Source organism: Takifugu flavidus, chromosome 18 (genome assembly GCF_003711565.1).
Source record: "Takifugu flavidus isolate HTHZ2018 chromosome 18, ASM371156v2, whole genome shotgun sequence".
Taxonomy (NCBI): domain Eukaryota; kingdom Metazoa; phylum Chordata; class Actinopteri; order Tetraodontiformes; family Tetraodontidae; genus Takifugu; species Takifugu flavidus.
The window spans coordinates 12,645,714-12,657,407 of record NC_079537.1 but is presented as its reverse complement, the minus strand read 5'-3'; the positions used below and the strand labels follow the sequence as shown (position 1 = coordinate 12,657,407).

Here is an 11,694-nt window from a genome sequence, read left to right as displayed (position 1 = left end):
CTCACATCATCACTGCTAATGCTAATGCTAATGCTAACGGGAGCCACGCCCACAGAGACGCCAGCAGCCCTGCAGTCTGCTGACACTGGGCACACGTGTGGCCCCACTAAGGACCAGTTAAAGACCAGTTAAAGACCAGTTCGTGTCATCAGAGGCTCCGTGATGAGTAAGAGCTTCAGATCATCACAGAAGCCAAAGAGAATCTGGCTTCTAACAAAATATCAGGTTAAAGTTGGAAATATTTGAGATTTCAACATCAGAAAACATGAATATATATAAATATCTCTGGTTTTCTCCTCTCACTGGTTTTCTCCTCCTCACTGGTTTTCTCCTCCTCTCTGGTTTTCTCCTCCTCTCTGGTTTTCTCCTCCTCTCACTGGTTTTTCTCCTTCTCTCACTGGTTTTCTCCTCCTCCTCACTGGTTTTCTGCTCCTCTCACTGGTTTTCTCCTCCTCTCTCTGGTTTTCTCCTCCTTTCACTGGTTTTCTCCTCCTCTCACTGGTTTTCTCCTCCTCACTGGTCACAGCTGCTGATGCTGCTGTAATGGTAAATATATAAGAATATATAAATACAGTGTGGAGTGAAGTGATAACTTCCTGCTATCAGATCTGCTGCAGAGTTCAGGGACTGGATCCTGCAGGATCTTCAGGACGGCTGGAGGACACATAAAGACCCAGACCAGAACCTTCACCAACCCACATCCTCCCACAGCAGCTGTAGAACACAAAAGTGTCTGAAAGTGTCCCCGTGAGTTCCAGTCCTGGTCCTGGTTCTTCTGCCTGTCCCTTCTCGACCTTCATCCTGTTCTGGAGTTTGTCCACCAAATCCTGCAGCCAGATGTCGTTTTTTGTCCGTGTCAGACTGAACGATGAGAACGTCTCCAGCCACTCAGCCGCTGGGACGTCTGTTGTCATGGTTCTCTCAGTGTTCCTGTTCACGCTGGAGAACCTTTGTTGTTTTGTGACGGCATCGAGCTTTGATGTTTGTCTTTAACCTGTCAACAAATCTAGATTTGCATTGATCGACTGGGTCAAATGTCCAGCGTCTTCACGTGTCTTAACGTCTCGAGAGGTTTGACACCTGTAGCGCCCCCTGCAGGACGGAGGTTGATTACGACGAGAACGTATCTGAGATCTCTGGCCACAGCTCCACCTGCTGGTCAACCTCTGCACTTAAAAAAGGAAAATTATACCAGGAAAACTTTCTGTTTAATCAGCTCAGAGCAACTTAACATAAAACAAACATTCACAACTCAGACAGTAGTGAGAGCAGGAGAAGATCTTTATTCATGAATATCTGATGTCAATGTTCTGGAAACAGAAATATAGGAACATCAAACACATTAACCTGTTTTGATCAGTCTGCTGATGTTAAATTAATGACAAATAATCCTCATCAGGACAGGCGGGTGCTGTAACATCGCCGTGGTTACAGGATGAGAGGTGACGCTCCAGCCCGGACTGGTGACCAGTCCAGAAACTGGACACACTCCCACCAAAGGGCCAGTTTAGAGTCTCCAATCAACGAAATGTTTGTGAACTTAAAATATGGGAGGGAAGCTGGAACACACAGAACCAAAGGTCAAACCGTCTCACTATGAGGCAGCAGCGCTAACCGCTAATGCTAACGCTAAACATAATGTTTGTTTCCTCCTCCAGGGTCCAGTTTCAGCTACTCCACTTTACCGTCCTGAGCCTGGAAAACACACCAAAGTTGATGGATCAGCTGTGATCACTGATGTCATCACCATCACCATCACCATCATCATCATCACCATCACCACCACCATCATCATCATCACCATCATCATCACCACCATCATCACCATCACCATCATCATCATCACCACCATCACCACCATCATCATCATCATCGTCACCACCACCATCATCATCGCCATCATCATCACCATCATCATCATCACCATCATCATCACCATCATCATCATCATCATCACCACCATCATCATCACCATCATCACCACCACCATCATCATCATCACCATCATCATCACCATCATCATCATCATCATCATCACCATATCAGCCACCTGTCCTACCTTGGACCCGATCTCGCGACTCTTGGCTCTCATCCTGTTGGCCAGCGACTCAGCCGTGTCAGCTCTCTCCTCAGCTTCCTCCAGGTCGTGCTGGACCTTCCTGAATCGGCTGGCGTGGACGTTACTCTGCTCCTCCTGCAGAGCAACCAGTCAGTCAGTCAAAATCAGGCGGATCAGGTCAGATCTTCAGCAGCGTCCTGCAGGTCAAACTTCACTCACGGCTTCTTCGGCCTGTCGCTTGTAGATCTTCATCTTGTTCTGAAGTTTGTCCACCAAATCTTGCAGACGGATGTTGTTTTTCTTGTCTTCGTCAGACTGAACGATGGGAAGAACGTCTTCAGTCGGTCAGTTGAGACAATAAAAAGGAGACGAGAGTCACGGGTCACCTGATAAGTCAGCTCTTTGACCTTCCTCTCATATTTGCGTACGCCTTTGACCGCCTCTGAACAACGTTTCTGCTCCGCTTCGAGCTCAGTTTCCAGCTCTCGGACCTGCAGGAACCACAGGAACAGGAACAGTTGCTCACCTGTAAAATACCCACTTCCTGTTTTAACGTTCATTCATACGAACTCTGGCCTCCAATTTCTGAAGCTGTTTTTTTCCCCCTTTCATGGCCAAGTTTTCTGCCTCATCCAAGCGATGCTGCAGGTCCTTGACGGTGGCCTCCAGGTTCTTCTTCATCCTCTCCAGATGTGCACTGGTGTCCTGCTCTTTCCTCAGCTCCTCAGCCATCATGGCAGCCTGGAGGAGCCACAGGAGGAGCGTTAAATGTCCTTTGTTATGGGGATGAAGACCATGCTGAGGGCCACTCACGTCGGTGATGGCCTTCTTGGCTTTCTCCTCTACGTTTCTGGCCTCCTGAAGAGCCTCCTCCATCTCAGAGTGAAGCTGCGTTATATCAGACTCCAGCTTCTTCTTGGTGTTGAGGAGACTGGTGTTCTGAGTTTAGAGACATGTTTTCAGGTTAGACTGTCACCTTACGATAAAGAACTTGGCGACTCTACCGACCTGCGAGTGCAGCAGACCCGCCCGCTCGCTGGCGTCCACCAGTTCCTGCTCAGCCAGTTTCCGGCTGCGCTCCGTCTGCTCCACCGCTGCGCGAAGCTCTTCAACCTCAGCCTGCAACAAAGCTGTCCTGCGTTCCATCATGGCCACCTGCTCCTTCATGTCATCCTGCCCCCTTGTGGAGTCATCCAGGTGAATTTGGGCATCCTGAGGAGAGTTTCAGAGATGTTTAAAAGGCTTCTGCCCACCCAACCAGTGGCTTCTGTCTGCTGCTGATACTTGTCCTTGTGGTTCATTTAGATCCTGGGAGCTAAAAACCTCAATGCTACAGCTGAGTGATAAGACAAGACGACTGTTAGCTGAAATGTGCTAATGCTAATCCCAGTAGCCGTCCTCCTCTGTCTCACGCACCTTCAGCTGTCCCTGGATGTTCCTCAGCTGTTTCTGGGCCTCAGCTGCCTGCCTGTTGGCGTGGCTCATCTGAATCTCCATCTCATTCAGGTCACACTCCATCTTCTTCTTCACCCTCAGGGCATCGTTCCTGCTCCGGACCTCAGCGTCCAGAGTGGCCTGGATGGACTCCATCACCCTCTGGTGGTTCCTCTTCATCTGATCCATTTCCTCGTCTTTTTCTGCCAACTTCCTGTCGATTTCAGCCTTGACCTGGTTGAACTCCATCTGCACTCGCAGGATCTTTGACTCCTCTTGCTCCACGGAAGCCTGCAGAGACGTCTGAGTAACTCATTTGTACTTTGGTTTCAGCATCATTTGGCTCTACTTTTCTGTACCTCTGCCTCCTCCAGTGACGTTTGCATCTCATATTTTTCGGTCTCTGCCTGCTTCTTGAACTTCTCCAGTTCGTGAATCGTCTTTCCGCTCCCACCGAGTTGCTCTGTCAGGTCTGACACCTCCTCTGAAACATCAGGCTGACTTTAGTCTCAGAATAGCGTCGACGGTGCTGATCTAACGGACTTTCACTTACGTTGCAGGTTTTTATTTTCTCTTTTCATGGTCTCCAAGTGATCCAGAGCTTCTTCATATGAATGAGATCCTCCATCTCGCTCTGGAGACGCTGTTTGGTCTTCTCCAGCGAGGCGCACTTGGAGTTCACGGCTTCGATCTGCTCCTCAGCCTCCTGGAGACGCTGAGCCAGCTTCTTCCTGTTGAGAACGTACTCAATAATAACAACGTAGAAGCACCACAGCTGAAATTCACCTCTTTTAATGTCATTGTGCCATTATGCCATCAGTACTTGGCCTCCTCGAGCTCCTCGGTGCGCTGGATGGCGTCCGTCTCGTACTTGTTCCTCCACAGCGCCACCTCGCTGTTGGCCTTGGACAGACTCCGCTGCAGCTCAGTTTTGGCCTCCTGTTCCTCCTCAAACTGCTCACGAAGCAAATCGCAGTCGTGTCTGGCCGACTGCAAACTGTGAGCCAGGGCGTTCTTCGCCTGTCCCAACAACAAGAGGTGTAAATCCAGAAGCTGGGGGCCAGGTGGCCTCAGCACCCTGACAGGAAGTGGGCTGTTGTTACCTTTGACTCCTCTTCAATGAGCCTTTTCAACTCATCGATTTGTGTGGTGAATCCCTGCTTCCCTCTCGTCAGCTGGGAGATGAGGCTTTCTCGTTCCTCCATTTGTCGAGAAAATTCGGCTACAAAGGGGCAAAAATGGAGAATTAAATATGAAAAAACTGTATTTGTGCTAGTTAACGTTGCATTAAATGATGTTTATCAGGTGGAATCAACAGAATGTCTCTAAAGTACCGTTTTCAGTTTGGAAGCGAGCCCTCTGATTGATCACATCTGTAAGTTGACGCATGTGTTCATCGTTCTTGGTCTTCAGCTCCATCTGCTGATCTTCCAGTGAGCGACACATCTTCTCCAGGTTGACCTAAAACACGCGTGACGTGTGACTGAATGGATCGGTACCTTTTTACTTCACACTCGGACTTCTCACTTTGGCTTTTGCGACGTTTTCCATGTTAATGCTCAAGTCGTCGATCTCCATTTTCAGCTCACTCTTCTCCTTCTCCAGCTTCTGCTTGATCCTCTGGAGGTTGTCCACCTGCTCGCCCAGCTCCGCCATGCTGTCCGCGTGCTTCTTGCGCAGCGCAGCGGTTGTGGCCTCGTGGTGCAGCGTCGACTCCTCCAGGTCGCGTCGCAGCTTCAGGAACTCGGCTTCCCTCCTCTTGTTTATCTCGACCTGAGCGGTGGTGGCTCCTCCAGCCTCCTCCAGACGCTCACTGATCTCCTCGATCTCTCGCAGAAGGTCGGAACGTTGCTTCTCGATCTTCGCACGGACGGCTCGCTCGGCCTCGACTTCCTCCTCCAGCTCCTCAATGCGAGCCTGCAAACGAGGATTTTAGCATCACGACAGAAATGTTGGGAGTTAAAGGGAGCACTTTGATGTGGGTACATGAAGCTCCTTCATCTTCTTCTGAAGCTGGTTGTTCATCGCCTGCTCATCTGCGATCTTGCTCAGCAGCTGATTGTTCTCAAATTCTTTCCTGGAACAAGAAGACGGTGATCGGCGTGCTGCTAACGTGCTGCTTCTCTCAAAGGCTCATGCAGACTGATGGAGGAGAACATCACATCTGCATCAATGACCTCACTTCTTAATCTTCTCCTCAGATTGCTGTTTGTCATTCTCGAGGTCCATCACAGACTCCTGAGTGATCTTCAGGTCTCCCTCCAGCTTCCTCTTGGCTCGCTCCAGGTCCATCCGAATCTTCTTCTCCTGCTCCAGTGAACCTTCAAGCTTGGTGGCAAATCAAACAGTGATGTGAGATGCCAAACATGGCCGTTGCTTCCCGGCAGCAACAGATACTCACGTCATTCACTTGCTGTTCCAGTTTGGACTTGGCTTTGGTCAAGGTGTTGACCTTATCTTCCTCAGCCTGAAGGTCATCCAGAACCTGCTGATGGGCCTCCTGAAGGGCTCTCTTTTCCTTTGTCAGTTTGCCAATGTTCTCATCCTGACCACTCAGCTCATCCATTAGATTTTTCATCTGCAGACAGACACAAAAAAATCCAAGACGTCCCACCGGACAGAAAACCCATCGGCCAAGACTTCCCCAACCTTGTTCTCCGTGGCATGTTTCTCCTTCTCCACTTTAGCCAGCGTCATCTCCAGGTCATCGATGTCTTTTTTCAGCTCAGAACATTCATCCTCCAGCTTACGCTTCTTGGCCGTCAGCTCGGCTGTAACGTCCTCCTCGTCCTCCAGCCTCTCGCTCACCTCTTTGAGTTTGGCCTCCAGCTGGATTTTACTCTTGATCAAGCCTTCACACCTCTCTTCAGCATCACAGAGATTCTCCGAATCCTGCAAAAGAGAACAGATAAGAAAGCTGAAGGTCCGAGACCTCTCAGGTCTGGTGGGTTCTTTCACTGAGACACTCACTGACTGCACTTGAAGGAGAAGGTTATTTTTCTCCTGCAGAAGAGAGACCATCTTCTCTTCCAGCTCCTTTCTCTTGGCCTCGGACTTGGCCAGGTCGTCCTTACACTTGATGAAGTCGTCCTTCATGGTTGCCATCTCCTTTTCAGTCTTCGCGCTCTTCAGAAGCGGCTTTATTTTGAAGAACAGCTTCATCCACGGCCAATGTTTCACGTTCATGAAGGAGCGCAAGTTGTATTGCAGAATCCAGACGCAATCCCTGCGAGACGGACCGATTTCAGCTGCCGCGTCCTGGGGACGTCTGGGGCGACACTTTCCTATTCAACTTACCGCCGTGCGATTAAATTGTTGAATTCTTTCCTCATGACGTAACCACGACAGAGCGCTTGAGTCTGGGTCACCAGAGAAGCTAGTTTTTCATCTCGCAGCTCCTCCAGAGTTCCGAGGAGTCCAGCTTTGAAGAAAACCTGCAACAACGCCGAACTGCTGTGTCCAGTCCACCACAGTGTTGCTTTGAAGATAAAAGCTCACCTTCGTGGAGCCAAATCTGTACTGTGTGTGGTCGACGTCGATCGAACCCAGAAGCTTCTCAGAAGCTTTCTTTCCATCGATGAACTGTCCTTCTGGGATGGCACTGGCATTCAGGATCCTGTACCTGTTTTAAAGACCACAAGGACACGTAATCCGAACCTTAATCCTCTCGACACAAACGCATCTCTCCACATTCCTGATTCGTGTTGGACGTGAGAAAACCTCCAGTTACAGAAAGATCTTTTCCAAAACTGTTGAAGGAAGTACATAAGTGACCTTTGCTTGAAGTCAGCATAGAGAATCCTGCTGGGGAAGCCCTTCCTACAGATCCGGATTCCCTCCAGCACGCCGTTGCAGCGTAGCTGGTGAATGACCAGGTGATTGTCCATGATCCCTGTAGGGAGGTCAAGGTCAGGCAACACAGGTCTAACTGCTGCTGGACAGTTAGGGGTCGCGTGGTACCTGGAGTTTTGGACTCATTGGGAATCAGGCAACGCACAAAGTGGGGGTGGGTGCTCCTCAGGTTGGTCATCAGTTTCCCGAGATTTTCCTGCAGGACATCAGGGGTCGAGAGTACTGAGCTGAAGTTCTGATTCTGACCCATCTGTCACCAAATATACACTTTTAGCCTCGTACCCTGAAAACTGCCGACACCGTTTGAAAAGAGCCACTTTTCTTCTTTCCTCCTTTCTTTCCACCTTTGCCTCCAGCATCTCCACCCGAGTCTACCAAGCAGAGGAGAAAGGTGACAGGTGGGCTCCTGGTGGGAGCGAATCTTCGAGTCAAGGCTGCAATGTTCTACCTGCTTCTGCACCGGAGAACGAAGCGTACAGCACAGCCAGCAGTTTGATGGAAGACTTCTGGTAAAGCTGCACCACAGACTCGTTCAGCGGGTCCTTGTTCTTCTCCAGCCATCCGGAGATGTTGTAGTCGACCGTGCCGGCGTAGTGAAGCAGAGAGAAGTGAGCCTCGGGTTTGCCTTTGACCACCTTCGGCTTTTGGAAGGCGTTGTTTTTCCCGAGATGCTGGTCGTAGAGTTTGTTCTTAAAGGAAACGTCTGTGGCCTTGGGGAACATGCACTCCTCTTCCAGGATGGAGAAGATCCCCATTGGCTGTTGAAATCATCTCAGTTATCATCTGCAGCTCACAAATAGATGCTACTATGCCGGGCGTGGATCCTACCTTTTCAATGAGCTCAATGCAGGCGGCTAAATCCATCCCAAAATCGATGAACTCCCAGTCAATCCCCTCCTTCTTGTACTCTTCTTGTTCCAACACAAACATGTGATGATTGAAAAACTGTTGCAGCTTCTCATTGGTGAAATTGATGCAGAGCTGCTCCATGCTGTTGAACTGGGACCAGAAGAAGCAGTTAAAGACTAAAATGCGGATGTTTGCGAGCACAGGCGGGCCGGAGCAAAGCTCACATCGAATATCTCAAACCCAGCGATGTCCAACACTCCGATGAAGAACTGCCGGGGCTGCTTGGTGTCCAGCATCTCGTTGATCCTGATCACCATCCATAGGAACATCTTCTCGTACACGGACTTGGCCAGAGCACCGACTGCATTGGTCACCTGAGACAAACCTTCATCACCATGGAAACGTTTGGGACTAAAGCAGATCCGGTTCAGATAAATCTAGCTGCAATCACGTTATTGATTCCAATAACTTGTAACACATCCACATTCCTTGATGTTTCTATATTCATGCTGCTCATTTTCTCACCGTCGCCTCTTTTTTACAGTACCTGGGGGACGGTCTGACCTTTGGTCACATATTCGTTCCCCACTTTGACTCGAGGGTAGCAGAGGCCTTTCAGCAAATCGGCTGAGTTCAGGCCCATGAGGAAGGCCACTTTGTCGGCCACTGAGAGGCAGACGGCAAAGATTCGTTCAGAACGTCTCCACCAGAGCAAAGCGGTGAAAGTGGTTCATCTCACCCTCGGTGCCGTCCGGCTCCGCCTGTTCTTCTCGCTGCTTCTGCTTAAACTTCATGTTCCCATAATGCATCACTGCGCCCGTCAGCTTGTAGATGGAGACTTTCTCTTCGTTGGTGAAGCCCAGGATGTCAGTGGCCATCTGTCCACGAGGGATCGACTATTAAAGAGCGCCAGTTAAAGCAGGAAGTGACAGAAGAGGCCGCTCACGTCTGTGGCCAACAGCTCCTCTTTGTCGTCAATGCTCTGCACGGAGATCTGACCCTGACTGATCATGGGGAAGTCGTACGGGTTGGTTGTGATGAGAAGCATCTCTGCAGAGAGGAAGAGAAGAACTGTAGTTTTGGTCCTCAAGAGCTCCCAACCAAACGTTCTTGTCCTACCTATGAGCTCGGGTTTGTGTCCAGTCATAATCTGGTAGAAGATGTGGTAGCTCCTCTCCTCAGACAGCTGGAACGTGACTCTGGACTTCTCCAGCAGGTCTGCGGTCAGACACGTGTGAGGATTATTGAGGTTATCTTGGAACAATCAGCTTTTCTGAAGGAGAAAAACAAACTCACAGGTCTCAATGTCAGCGGACGACAGTTTTCCTGTGGTTCCGAAGTGAATCCTGATGAATTTACCCTGCAAGAGAACAAAGTTTAGGACTTCTGGAGGTTGCAAAAGCAAACAAAAGGTGGATTAACGGCTGAAATTCCAGAGAAATATTATCTTCTCAGAGGGACAGAACAGTGTTCTAAGACGAGTCCTTTAAGGTCTCCCACTCACAAAGCGTGAAGAGTTGTCGTTCCTCACAGTCTTGGCATTCCCAAAAGCCTCCAGCAGTGGATTGGCTGAAATGATTTGATCTTCCAGCGTCCCCTGGAAAACACGTCCAGGCTCATCAGACGACTGGAGGTTCTCAACAACAATCTCTACGCTAAAGAAGTTGGGGGGGGGGGGGTTTACCTGCATTTTACCAGATTGTTCCTTCTTATCGCCACCAGAAACCGCGATTGTCGCGAAGTACTGGATGACACGTTTGGTGTTGACGGTTTTCCCTGCACCAGATTCTCCGCTGGGAGACATTTGAAGACAATCAATCAATAACGGATAATCCATGTTCTCACTGATTCACAAGTGTTTGGGTTAAAAGGTGGCTCACGTGATCAGGACAGACTGGTTCTCACGATCTGACGGTCACGCAGAGATGAAGAAAAGAAGCGTCATTATTTTAGTGCTTTCATCTCACCTGTTGCATTAAACTCGTCATTTTTCTTTGGAAACTGGATTTTGTCCCTCTGACTTTAACATTTAACTGAGAAACCTGCAGGTTTTTTAAAAAGCTAAATAAATTGCCAGCGAGGTGACAGACCTCTCCTCACCTGTCAGCATGTTTTGATAAGCGTTATCAGAAACAGAGAAGATGTGAGGCGGCGCCTCCATCCGCTTCTTCCCTCTGTAGGCCGCCACCACCTGGGGGTCGTAGACCGGCAGCCATTTGTAGGGATTGACGGTGGCGCAGAAGAGCCCCGAGTAGGTCTGCAGGGTTGAACGTGATGAGCTTCAGACGCAGGGAGACACAGAAAGTCTGCTGAGACTCACGTAAATCATCCAGGCGGCGTAGCGCTCTTTGAGGTTAAACAGCACCGACGGCTCGTTGAGGTGCGTCATCATGGCCATGTCCTCGATTTTATCGTACTTCGGCGGATTCATTGGGAGACAGTCCTCCTCTTTGACTTTCACGGTCTAGAAAAACATCGAAGGTATATTCAATCACCATTTGTCCTGCATGAAGGAAGAACATGAGCCGGGCCCAGAGCTGAGCCCTGTGGAGCACCAGCAGATCAGCAGGCAGCTAATGAGTCGTTCTCTAATTAAATGTAATGGAGAGTTAGACATATCACGAGGAACCGGAGAGGTGTAACGGTGCTGAAGCTTCGGGTCGGAGGTCCCACCGTACCTCATCAGCTTGTGTCTTCACGATGACCTGGCCGCCCTCTCGGCTCTGCACGATGCCTTTCACGTACAGCTCCTTAGCATCGGGGACAAAACAGGCTGTGCGGGCGTCAAACGGGCGGTTCTGGGCCTCCAAACGCTCCTTCTCAGGTTTGCGGAGGTAGACAGCCGCCGGGCCGTACTGGGCCATCTCTGCGTCGCTGCTCATGTCAGGACCTGAAGGTCACTGTGAGGAGCACAGCTTCAACAAAAACTGGATGAACCTGTTATCAGTGAAACCTACCAGAGGTCAGACTGCAGGAAGCAAACCACAGATTCTGCAGGACTTTCAGCACCTCTGCCGTCGGCCAGCGGACTTCACGTCTCAAAGTGAAGCCAGCAGGAGGAGGAGGCTCCTTTTATCCTGACAAATGTGTCTCTGAAGATAACCCCAGCTTCCAAACTGGGTAATGTCACCTTATTTGAATGTCAATTATCAATATCTCACAGCAGCTCAGGGACGAGACCCGGAACGGTAATAAGAACATGTCAGAGGCGGCAGGTGATGATCCTACAGCACTATTTTTACACGACTTCCATCCTGCTACACCTGATCCAGACGCTCTGAAGCTCATCTGTGGAGACTCTGACACAGAAGGAAACAAAGTTAATGTGAAAGTTTGGTTTTCTGACAGGAAAACAGGATTTTGTGGCTTTGCTGAGTAACGTGACCTTTAGCTTCACCCTGACCACCGGGACCACCTGCTCATCCCCCAAGTCCTGCTGGGATTAACCAGATTCAAACAGATGTCGGCACGTCTCACTCGGACTCGTGGGATCCATCACT

The 11,694-nt window shown here is 49.8% G+C and overlaps 1 pseudogene; it reads right to left on the bottom strand.

The window, feature by feature from the left end:
- Positions 1-1,260: 1,260 nt before the first annotated feature.
- LOC130515523 (myosin heavy chain, fast skeletal muscle-like) lies at positions 1,261-11,474 on the bottom strand (annotated as a pseudogene).
- Between the last annotated feature and the right edge of the window lie 220 nt (positions 11,475-11,694).